Source organism: Ictidomys tridecemlineatus, chromosome 1 (genome assembly GCF_052094955.1).
Source record: "Ictidomys tridecemlineatus isolate mIctTri1 chromosome 1, mIctTri1.hap1, whole genome shotgun sequence".
In the NCBI taxonomy this organism is placed as follows: domain Eukaryota; kingdom Metazoa; phylum Chordata; class Mammalia; order Rodentia; family Sciuridae; genus Ictidomys; species Ictidomys tridecemlineatus.
The window spans coordinates 175,824,240-175,836,971 of NC_135477.1; the positions used below are offsets into that span (position 1 = coordinate 175,824,240).

General features: G+C 32.2%; 1 protein-coding gene across 1 annotated transcript in view; it reads left to right on the forward strand.

The window, feature by feature from the left end:
• The window catches only part of Tenm2 (teneurin transmembrane protein 2), a 2,558,256-nt gene that overhangs the window by 123,899 nt on the left and 2,421,625 nt on the right, over nt 1–12,732 (forward strand). The window lies entirely within an intron of this gene.

Sequence of the window (12,732 nt, forward strand, 5' to 3'; positions counted from 1 at the left end):
ACCTTCTCCAATACGCCTCTCTGGATTTCAGAGACTGGATCCAATCCCATGTAGCACTCTTGTAACAACTTATAACTCTCTATCATGGTGCCCATCAATGTAAGAATTTCATATACATGTGTATGTATGTTGTATGTAACATCTTCTTTCCTTTCAGGAGACTTTGTCTAAGAATCTTTATTTCACTTTCATTTTGAAACTATTTTCATTAGTGTGATGTTCTAGGTTTATTTCAACTTTATTTTTGAAATTATTTTTCCTGGTATAGAATTGGAGGCTGGCTGATACTTTATTTAAACATTTTAAGAAAAGCATTTTCATTATATTGTGACTTCCAATATTTTTATTGTGAAGTTACATGTTAGTGCTATGTTGATCTTTTCATGATTATGCATCTTTTAAAATCAAATATTGTTAATTTTAAGATTCTTCAGCTTGCCATAGTGTTTCAACAATTTGCCTATGAGAAACACAGGTATGATTTTCTTTGCATTTACCTATTTGGAGTTCACATGATATTTTAAATCTTTAGGTTGATGCCTCTCATCACTTTTAGAAAATCATTTGTCATAACTTCTCTGAGGAGGGGTATCCTTGAAAATGGTTGATGCATCTACTCAAATTTTTAGAGCAAGAGAAAAATGGGAAATTTTTCTCTAAACAAACATTTTCAGAACTCTGGAAATTAAACAAAGATTATAACAATTGCATAGTTGCAAGAAAAATAACATCTTACATCTCAGTAAGAACATGGAGATTTGATGCAGTTAAACCTGACATTTACCCATCCCCCAATTTCCTGCCTCAGGTTATCCTTGAAAACATCCTCAGTTGCAGTGAAAACCAGCAGATGGGGGACCTCATCAGAGACCAGAACTGGTTTGAAGGTCCTGTAAGACCTCATCCTCACAGCATTGTCCCTGTTTGAGCTGTCTCTCCTGGCTCCTAGGAAAGCCTCACTTACAAGCCTGTCTTTATTTGGCCTGACTTGGAGCTCCTCTGGTGCAAAAGCCTTGTGCCTAGTGATGTTTGTCAAAGAAATAACAAGGAATCATTTAGCTTCATGGCTGCCTGAGGCAGTGAATAACTGTTGGTACAAACAATAGACTAACTAAAAAGTTTAAAAGGAAAAGGTAGGAAATGAAATAAGCCTGGAGTCTTTGAAAAACTCTGAGCTATCTCTGAGAATGTAGAAAGCCATGTGTATGCACAGGGCTGTGTACCTGCCCAGGGCTATGCACAGGCTTAGAGAAGAACTGAGAAACCCCTGGATTATCACATCTGGCTGACCTTGGCCTTTCACTCAAACAGAAAGTGAAGGATAAGCTGAATTTTCAACAGTGGGGCGAGTGTTGAAAATGTGTTCAGTAGAAATGAAGGTCTTCTTGGTTCCATACACTTAAGGAAACCTCTGTCTAATAATTTTTGGCCACTGACATCACTTAGCAGTGACTTCAAGGTCCACAAAAGACAAAGCTGTCATGGGATTAGCTGAGAAACATCCCTGAACACATAACACCACCAACCAACAGCCAACAACAAACCCTGGGTGTGTTGGGCAGGGGGGATAATTTTCAGAATTTCCATGTATTATTTTTAAAGTTTTTTGTGTAAAAAAAAATGAGACTTACACAAAACTGGAAAGTATTATATATGCTTTCTATTAAAATTAATTCATAGAAAATGTCTTTAAACACAGATGTTGGAATATTAGAAAATATTTTAATTCAGCTATTTTAAATTGGATGAAAGTACTAAAGGAAAGTTTGAGAGCAATATTCCACTAAATAGAGAATATAAATACAGAGATAGAAGTCATAAACAAATGAAAAAGGAACAAGTACAACTTCTTGAGATGAAAAATACAATAACAAAATATTAAAAATATTTCCACTTAAGAGGCTACAGAATTTCTTTATTCAGTGAGAAGATGAAATTAGCAATTACAAAGACAGGTCTGAAGACATTATCCAGTGGGAGTAATTATACCAAGCTTAAAAAAAATGAAGAAATTGAACAATGCTTCAAAAACCTAGGACATTATAAAATGCACTAATATATGGAAGGTTAAGAGGGTCAGGAGATGAGGAGAGGAAAAAAAGGTCAGGAAGAATTTTTGAAGGAATAATAATCACAAAAAAAATCCCACAGTTGATTAAAAAAAATCTATACATCTAAGAACCTCAACAAAAACCCAATCAGGATAAACTAAAATAAACCTACACCTAGTCACATCATAATCAAACTATCAAAAAACACAGAATTTTGAAAGCAGGAAGAAAGAAATGACTCATCATGTACATAGTATCATAATCAAGATTAAATGATTTCTAATCAAAACTATGGTGGCCAAAAGGTGATGGAGTGATGTAGGGGCAAAAAAGATAATCAACTGCATATTCTGCATCTCTCAAAATTATTCACCAAAAGCACAGGGGGAATTAAAACATCCCTAGAAAAATAATACAGAAACTCTGTTGCAGGCACCCTGCAAGAGAAGACAAAGGAATGGGAAGCTCTAGTAGCAAAGTTTTTGCATACCATTTAAATTAAATTGTTAATTTGAATTGGAATAAATTAAGCTATTGATTGTAATCCCTTGGATAACTCCTAATAACTCAAAATATATAATGAAAGTAATGGCAAGGATATTAAAATGGAATACTAGAAAATGTTTAATACATAAGAAAATAGTAGAGAAATTATGAAACAAAAATATACAAAACAGACATAATAAATACAGGTGCATATATATAAATAACAAAGAGGTGGGCATAAATTCTGCTTTAGCAGTAATTACATTAAATATATATGTATTAAACACTCCATCTAAAAGGCAGAGATCAACAGATATGTAAAACTCTCATGTTCTAACTATATGCTGTCTGTAAGAAACACACTTTATATTCAAAGACACAAAGTAGTTGGTAATAAAAACATAGCAAAGATCCTACAGAACAAATTGATACAAAAGAGAGCTGGAGTGGCTATAGTATCAGAATCCAATGGGTCTTATGACAAAAGTTGTTCCTATAAATGAAGAAGGACATTTTATAACAATAAGGGGTCAATTCATCAAGAAGATAGAGTGGTTTTCAATATATGCCCCAGGCAACAGGGTCCCAAAACAGGTGAAATCGATATATGAAGAATTTAAGGCCCAAAGAGATAATTCAACAATAGTTTGAAATTTCAAAGCCACATTCAACAATAGATAAAATAGAATATCAGCAAGGAAACAGAAGATCTTAACAACACTTTAAACTAGAAGACATAATAGACATCTATAGAATAGTTTACCATTAATGGTGAAAGCACATTTTTCACAAAGGTATGGGGTACATTTCTGGGATAGACCATATTCTAGGCAGAAAAATAAATTTATGTACATATAAAAAGATTAAAATCGTACAAAGTATGCTGACAAGAATTGAATTACATTATAAATCAATTACAAGAAAACTTGGGCAATTAACATAACACGTTCCTAGACAGCAAACAATTGAAGTTTAAAAAAAGGGGGGGGATTGGAAAATATCTTGAGATCCAATTAATCAAATTTTTCAGTTTCTGCATCATAAATTGACCTACTTCTCTTGCCTGTATTTTTCTGTTGATTGTAAAAAAAATTCTCCTCCCTGTTTTCGGTGTCAGTTTTTACTTACATACTGGAACTTCTCTATAAAGAAAGGTTGAGACTTCTGGTGAGGTTATCTACCTGCAGAATTTTCTTTTTTTACCTTGTTGAGCAGATAATGTGAGAAGCTGATGATGTGAGTTCACTCAGGAATGAAATGATTTGGGGGCCACACTGCAGTTTCAGTAAGACTCAGTTTATCTTGGTTTTGATTTTGTTTAGCAGCCAGCCCTCCAGGGATTTTATCAGAGAGCTTGACTAGCATGTATCTCTTTAGCTATGAAAAGTCTAAGGAAAATTTCTTTCTTCTTTCAGAATTTTCCAGCTCATCTCTCTCTGAGTTTTCAAAATAAAGCTTTGAAAATGTGGTGTGTGTGTGTGTGTGTGTGTGTGTGTGTGTGTGTGTAAGACAGGCTATATGCTTGAAATAAATACCCCCTCTCCCGTGGTCTGTTTTTAGATGAGGTAGTGGGAGATATTATTGTGCCTTTTATAAGCTTTAAAATACAGCCTTGTTCCTTAGATTCCTGCATAACCCAAACTCAGCAATTGTTCCCTGGGTGAAACTGACCAAGCATCTGCAACATGGAGTTATTGAATATTTTTATTTCATCACATGTACCTCCTGAAAATTTTGTTGGGTTTCCTTTCCATCAGCAGAGGTCCTCTCCCTGGGATTGGTTAGATAATTTGTCCGTGTCCATAATCAACAAATGTCACCAGAAGAAAAAATGATTTTTCCTTAGAAATTTTAGTTCATCTAGTCCTCTTTGCTTCTGTAGATTTCTGATGCAATTGAAAGCATGATTTAGAGAATTTTATCTAGAGTGTATTTTCTGATTGTTTCAGCCGAAATATTGATCTTCTGCAGGCTCCCCAGTAGTGAAAGTTGCATGGGCTGGATTTTAGGAGCATAGCTTTTCATCTTAAATAAAATGTTTCAGAAAAGGAAAAAAGTGTGTGAGACAGATGCAACTACCCAGCTCATCTGAAGACTGGTGAGGAAGATCTTATATTTGAGCAAAGACTTGAGAAAGGAAGGAACAAGCTGTGTAACTACCTGGGTGGAGACAGAGATCAAAGGAACAGCAACTGCTGGTTGCGAGGGTGTGAGTTGTCCTGGAATTTGGAGAAAACACCAGAAAGCAGGATTCCAGTAGAGTGAAGAAAGGAGAGAGTGACAGGAGGAGTGCATGGCCAGCAATGTTAATATTGAGAATGACCTTTACATGGGAGAGTGCCAGTAGCCTCAAGATCGCAGAAATACTGGAGCCCAAGGTTTTCTGAAATAAAGTTAATCCAACCTCTCCATTAATAGTGGATAATACAGACATAGAGGGCAAAATTGACTTGCCATCCTTTATTTCCTTTAAGTTTTCTTCACTGAAGACCTTTAAGATATGATTTATTTTGATTTTATATGAAATCCCCACCAAAATGCCTTACCCTGTTGAGTTTACTAAGGGCTCCTCTTTTGACTATTCAGACATGTGGCAATCTGTTCTAAAATATATTTGCCTTTTGTACCTTATTTTAATTTTTAATTCAATGACCAGCTTTAGAAAGAACAAAGCCATGTGCACTGTCTAATGAGCACTGATAAATATTGCATTCCTTACAGTGAGCAAATTCTTGCCCCCTGCTGTTTCCCTAATAGCTTAAATTAGCAGGCTATGATTGCTGGAGGTTCCTTGCTCTTCATCAGAGAAATGGCTGTGATCGCCTTTTTCCCACACTGCATCCATTCGTTGCAGGACTTGGAGCTGTAAATATAAACCACTTCTATTACTAGTGGCACAGCCTGTCTCCTGTTACATGTCTCCTAGGGATGCATCTTGAAATCTTTAAGGAGATCATTATTAGCACTCTTCTGGGCTGTGCCCAGTCCCCACAACATGCCATGTACACCCTCATTTTATCTATTCTCGCAACTGCTCTATGAGTTGTACATTGTAATATTAACTTTGCAGATGAGGAATAAAAAGTCTTAAAAACTTGATTTGGTTTAAAGTGGCTGAATCAAAATTTTCAGGCAATTCTCTCCCCAATGCCCACACTTTCCATTTCTTTACTTTGCCTTCTTCTGACTCAGTTTCAGGACATTCTTCTCTTCATAGGTCTTAGAAATTCTTTATATTACAAAAAAAAAAAAAAAAAGACACCTATAGAGTATACATTTAACCTTGTAAGTTGTAATTTTAAGACATTTTTTTTTCCGTAGGATATTGTTAGTGTAATATTAACTTGGGGCAATAAACAATTACTGAGAGAGTTAATGTTTACAAAAAAGATTGATATTCTTATTGTTATAAAAATTAAAGACTACATTATATCTAGCAAAACCATCTCTACAATTTTAATATGAAAATGATTAATTATAAAAAAAATTGAAAAAGTAATAAACACTCATACACCCACTACCTAGATTTAACAATTTTTTGCAAGATTTCTTTTATATATCTGTCTAGCTATGATTTATGTGTATGATTTTATATCTGAACCATTGAAATTAAGTCAAGTCAGTCTTGTTCCACTTGTGCAACAGTATAGAAAATACTCCCGAGTGAGTAATTTTTATATATATATAAAATTGTTTGATATAGTTCCCAAGGCTGGTTTGTAGTTTTAAGCTTGGAGTGCCAAAACATTCAATGTCTGTTGAGGGCTGCTTATGGCATTTACCAGGGCACCTCATTGCACCTGTACATGATGAGAGGCAGAAGAAAAAAGGGGTTATGCCAGCTCCTTATAGCTCTTTCATGGGATACTAATTCCATCCATGACATGAGAACCCTAAATTTCCTAAATGCCCTTCCTGTTACTATGCTTATGCTGGGGATTGTGTGCTAACATGAGAGGATACAAAATATTTAAACTGCAGCTCCCATCAGAATCAGACCTTGGCTTTTAAATACTCTTATCTCGAATCTCTTAAAATTTAGTTTTATAATATAATGTAAATAATGCATTAATCTACTAAACATAATCTAAGTAGAATATAATCTAAGATCATTATTGTACTAAAAATGGTAATATCACTTCAACATCAGCCATATCATCTAGAATCTTGTCCATATTCAAAAGTTCCAAAATGTCCTTGTTGTCAACTGTTTTTATTTATTCTTATAAAAATAAAAAGAAAAAAATCCCACTTATTATCTTGAAATTATGTTGAATCTAGATCGTATAATCTTCACTGTTATCCCAGCCATGCATATTTTTGTTGTTGTTCTTTATGGAACTGGAGTTTTAAAGATACCAGAATGCTTGTCTCTTACAATACTCTTCTTTCCAAGGATACTGATTCTCTGCTTATTGAGCCTGTGCAATGATATCCTGTGTTCTTTCTAGACTGATGGTTGAGGTCATAAGATTGAGCAGATTTAAGTTGGTTGTTGCTGGCAAACATTCTTTCTGGATGATACTATTTCATGCCACAACCTGTTGCCTGCCCACAGTGTAAAGTTGTCCCATAGTTAGTGACTATACAGTTGATCACTTGGTTCAGGAAGGAATCATCAGAACAGTACAGGTGCTCTTTCCCTTTGAATAAAATTTTTTGTTGTTGTTGTTAATTTTTTGAAATTGATGCTTTTAACATCCATTAATGGCCCTTGTATGAAGCAAGTATTTCATTGGGACTTGCAAACAGTGATTTACTAACTCTAGGTTTTATACTTGAAAGGAGAATAAACTAACCAACCTCTTCAAAAGACAGCAGGCAAGTGCTTCATTCTTGCTGTTAAATTGCTGATGTTCTTATTAAGAATTTGATGGAATAGTTACCTCCACTGGTGCTGGATGAATTTATTTTTCTTTGCTTTGTTATTTTTCCCCCTTTTATCACTAAACCACAGGACTTTTATTTATGGCATATATTAAAATAAGTTTCCTAGACTCACTTTCCCTAACATCACTGGAATAAGAGGTTTCTCCAAGATGCACAAATTCTTTTTAATTATGTGTGGTATGTAGAAAGCAAGATCAGGCACTATGTGTGCTCACCGATTCTGAGCTGTCATTTCTTCTGGGCTTTTTCAGTTGACAAAGGAAAATGTGTGTTTGTGTGTAACCTGTACCTGAGTATAGTAAATATCATTATTTGTGTTCATCTGTCTATTTATTTTGCTAATAGAATCATTCAATTTGTTTTTAAGTTTGATGAGTCTAATTTATGCTACTGTTTTCTGTGGATTATCTAAACAATCTACTGCTTCCACGCCATGTGAACATTCTACAATGTATTCTTCCAGTAACTTTGTAGTTTTAGTTCTTATTATTAGATATATAAATCCATCTCTAAGTAAGTAATTTTACATGTGAAATGGGAGTTGAGTTTCATTTTCTCATAGGCAAATGTGTTCCAGGACAATTTGTTCAATAAATAGTTGTCTCCATTGGATTGTTTGGGCATATTCATCAAAAGGCCAAATGACAGAAAAATTGTACTTTTAAGCACTTTATTTTTTGTCATTGATTATTGATATATCTGTTAAACATTATAACAGAATCACATTAGCTTGAGTACTGTGATTGTATGAGAAATGCTAAATCTGGTAGTGTAAATCCTCCAACTTTATTTTTTTCTTTAAGATTACAGAAGAGAGTTTAGTCATCTTTCATCTGCCTCTAACGTTTTTATTTGATCCTTTTAGATATTCATGACAGTAGAGTGTATTTTGATATATTATGCAACATAGAGTGTAACTTATTCTAATTAGATCCAATTCTTGTGGTTAAACATGATGTGGAGTTACACTGGTCATGTATTCATAAATGAATAAAGGAAAGTTATGTCTGATTAATTCTACTGTCTTTCTTATCCCATCATATTTAGTCATAAAGAAGAATAAAATTATGGCATTTTCTGGTAAATGGATGGAAATGGAGACTATCATGCAAAGTGAAATAAGCCAATCCCAATAAACCAAAGGCCAAATATTCTCTCTCATCTGCCTATAACTTTTCACATCTTAATAAGATTGAATAATTCAATTCTTGAAAATGCTAAGTCTACTTATTTATATTTTCTTTAATGTCTCAAAGGAATATTTTGCAATTTCCAATATGGAAGTCTAGCATGCCTTTGGGGAATTTCTTCTGAATTTATCTTCTGTTCATTTATTGGTTAATATAAACATCATCTTCTAAATTTTGATACTTCAAATTGTTACAACTTTTATATGAAAATGCATTTGATCTTATTTGTTAAACTTGTATTTTGCAACCTTGCCAAATACATGTTTAGCTAAAACTACTGTTATAGACTCTGTAGGATTCTCTATAAAAGAATGAAATGTAGATCAGTAGGTATATCTTTCTCTTTCTTTCTAAATTTCTTTCTTTTTATTTTATCTTGTTTTAATTTACCAACTGTCACCTCCAAAAATGTTGAATAAACAGAGAAAGAATTGTGATTCCTGTTTCCAGTCTTAGAATAAAACTGTGTGGTATTAGATATAAGGAATCTTGTGTCTATGTTTGTAAGACCTTATACAATAACTTTTTTGGCCCAGATTTAGTATCTAAATAATTCTGGTTCAAGGAATACAATTTAAAAATGTGATATTTTATTAATTTTTATTTAAATGTTTGATAGAATTAATCAGTTAGTGGCTGAGGCTGTGGCTCAGAGGTAAACTGCTCACCTAGCATGTGCGAGAGCCTGGGTTCAATCCTCAGCACCACATAAAAATAAATAAAATAAAGATATTGTGTCTAGTTACAACTTAAGAGTAAATATTAAGAAGATTAAAAAAATATGAGAATTAATCAGTTAAACCAGATAGCCTCATAATTATATTTTCAAAGTCATGTTGTTATTTATTTTTTCAGAAGTCTTTGTTCCTACAATATCAGTTATCAAATTATTGTCCTAACATTACACATTTCCTCCTTAGTAATTCAGCTATAATAGTAACAACTTAAGAACACCTTTTTCACTTTTTATACTCATTACATGTGTTCTGTTTTTTTCTTTCTTTCTTTCTTAAAAATCACAATATATTGACTTATCAATCTTGTTGATTTCTAAAGAAACAACTTCTGGCTTTGTTCATTTTTGTGTTGGTTGTGGGCTTCATGTTTCATTGATTTCTACTGTCATTTATTCCTTATTGTGAATTTATTCTACTCTTCTGATTCTAACTTCTCAAATGTAGAAATTTACTAACTATTTCCAGATCTTTCATTCACAAGAAAGGCATTTATTTCCTCCCAGACACATTTTAAAATCTGTCATTGTTTAGTGGATGTATATTTACTATTAACAAATTCAAAATACTTTCCAAGCTCTTTGATATTTATTCTGTAACTTTTATATTATTTAGAAATAATAGAAAGTTGTTGTTTAATTTCTAAATATTTGGGCTCTTTTAAAATATCTTTTTTTTCCCCCATTTGGAGTTTAATTACATTTTGAAGTTAGGCTATACTTGCTGTGAATTTATATTTTAACAAGTTTAATGAAGTACAGGTAACATTAAACAAGCCACACATACTTTAAATATGCAATTTGATGTATTTTGACATAGATGCAAACTGTGAAACAATTCAGAACATTAAAAAAAAGAAAAAAGCTTATATTTATTTTTTAAGAAGTTACTCATTTTCCTTTGTAATTCATTTCATCTTTGTCTCTCAATTCTCAACTCTCACCTTCAACTCACCAGCAAGTTAGGGTAAACATTGACATAATTTTTGTCACTATAGATTAGTTTACATTTTTAGAAATTTTATTGAAAGCTAATTAAGTATACCTTGGCTTTTCTTTTCATCTTCTTGGGTGAATTATTTATTCAAATTTTGCCTATCATGTAGTGGCTTATTATTATTGAGACTCAGAGATAGGCAGAACAATAAATAGTTGTTGTGTTGTCTCTTTCTGAATCTCATTATATTTCATTGATCTACTTTTCTAGCTTGACACTAGTACCATAGAAATTTAAAAATTGCAGCTTTAAAGTAAGTTTTGAAATAGTCTTTCAACATGTTTATTCTTTTTTTAAGTTGTTTTGAGAGTTCTACCTGTGCTATTATACATAAATTGTGAAATCAGATTTTAATTTCTAAAAAGAGCTATTTATTTTGATTTATTCAATTAATTAGTTCTCAGGTTAAGGAGAATTAATATATTAACCATATAAATTATTATAACCCATGAAAAAATATCCATTAACTTAGCTCTGTATTTTTGTTTGTTTGTTTGTTTGTTGTGTGTGTGTGTGTGTGGTTTTTAATTTTTAAATCTCCTATAACTTCTGCCAATTTTATCCCTAAATATTTCATACTATTGATGCTGACTATCACATTTTTTTAATTTTAATTTTGTTTCTTCATTGGTAGAGATTTTTTGTATATTAATTTATTATCACACAACTTTGATAAACTTATTATACCTTATAATGGATTTTATAAGTTAGGGTTTCTCCATGCACAGCTATGCTACTTGTGAAAAATTATTTTCCTTCTTCCATTGGAATGTGATTTCTTTATGTTGCTTTATTTTAGTGGCTATAACTGCTGTAATAGAAGGGTGGCATCTATCTGTAGTCTTGATGTTAAAGATAAAATATTTAATTGTTAATCTTTAAATATCATGTGAGCTGTAGACATTTTTTGATTTCTTTGCCAATTTAAAGATATTATCTTCTATTTCTATTTTGCTAAGTATTTCTACAAAGAATGAATTTTGGATCTTGTCTCAAACTTTATTCACATCTATTGAGAAAACTATATTTCAGTACCTTTTTAATATAGTGAATTCATTTTTAATATAGTGAATTCATTTTTAATATAGTGAATTCATTAATATTCAAATGTTAAACAATGCTTTCATTTCTGAATTAGACTACATTTAGTTCTAAAGTATTACACTTTTTATATTCTTTATTAAATTTGCTAACATTTTGCTGAGAAAATGTACATTTTGTTCATGAGAAATATTAGTTTATATATTTTTAAAATGTTCTATTTTGACTGATTTTGTTATCAGTATATCAGTCTCCTAAATGAATTGGGTAGTATTCTCTTTTCAATTAGTCATTCTATATATTCTCAATTATGTTTTGTCCAATTGATGATTAAGGAACTTAAAGAAACAATCCAAGTATAACTCTGACCAGGTACCTTATTCAGATTTTTGGTTTTTCTGGTCATTCATTTCCTTGTTCATCACTTATTTAATATTCACAGTGTACCTGATGCTATTCCAGAGCCTGAGTACATAATTATTAAAAAGATCACCTTTTTTTATTTATAAGACTTAGAGCTACATAATTATTTGGTGACTAGTGATTTTCTCATAAGAATTTGTCAGAATATGCATCTTAAAAAAAAAAGTCTTTAGTCCCAACATGATTATAGTCTTCATGGAATAGTGACACAGAATATTTTGAAAATTTCCCTATTTCAACCAACGGATACGTCTTGTCCCTCAGAAAAATATAATGTTAGTTTTTGCTCTATGGTAATTTTGAAACTGTGCAATAAAGTACTATAAACTGAAATCTGGTGTTGAGATTAAATTTTTTAAAACTTCTGATCTCTTTGAGCCAATTACCGTGTCCTATTGTTTTATTTTTTGAGCATTGAAAGAAATGATTTTATGCAAAAATTCACTAAGGATGTGGGCATAAATATGACATATAAGAGACTAATTCACTGCTATTCAGCCAGTGGGTTATGTGTTGTTTTATGTTTTTTCATAGTTTAACTGTTTTATTAGTACATTATAGTTAGACATAATTGTGGGGTTCATTCTGACACATTCATACATTCGTGGACTATAACTTGCTCCATTTCAGTCCCTAGTACTTCCACTTCTTTTTGGCTCATTCCTCCCACCTACTCTTCCCCTTTCCCCTTCCTCCACTCTACTGATCTTCCTTCTTTTATTTATCACTTTTTAACTGGTGCTTCACAGATATACAAAGAGGTAGAATTCACTGTGGTATATTTATATGTGTACATAGCAATTTATAGATATATTTTTTTTTCATCCATTGCTCTGTTAACCCTGGATGATAGTCAGGAAGGACACAATTATCACGCCCATGTGAGAATGAAAGCTAATTGAGGTCAGGTTAATTGACCAA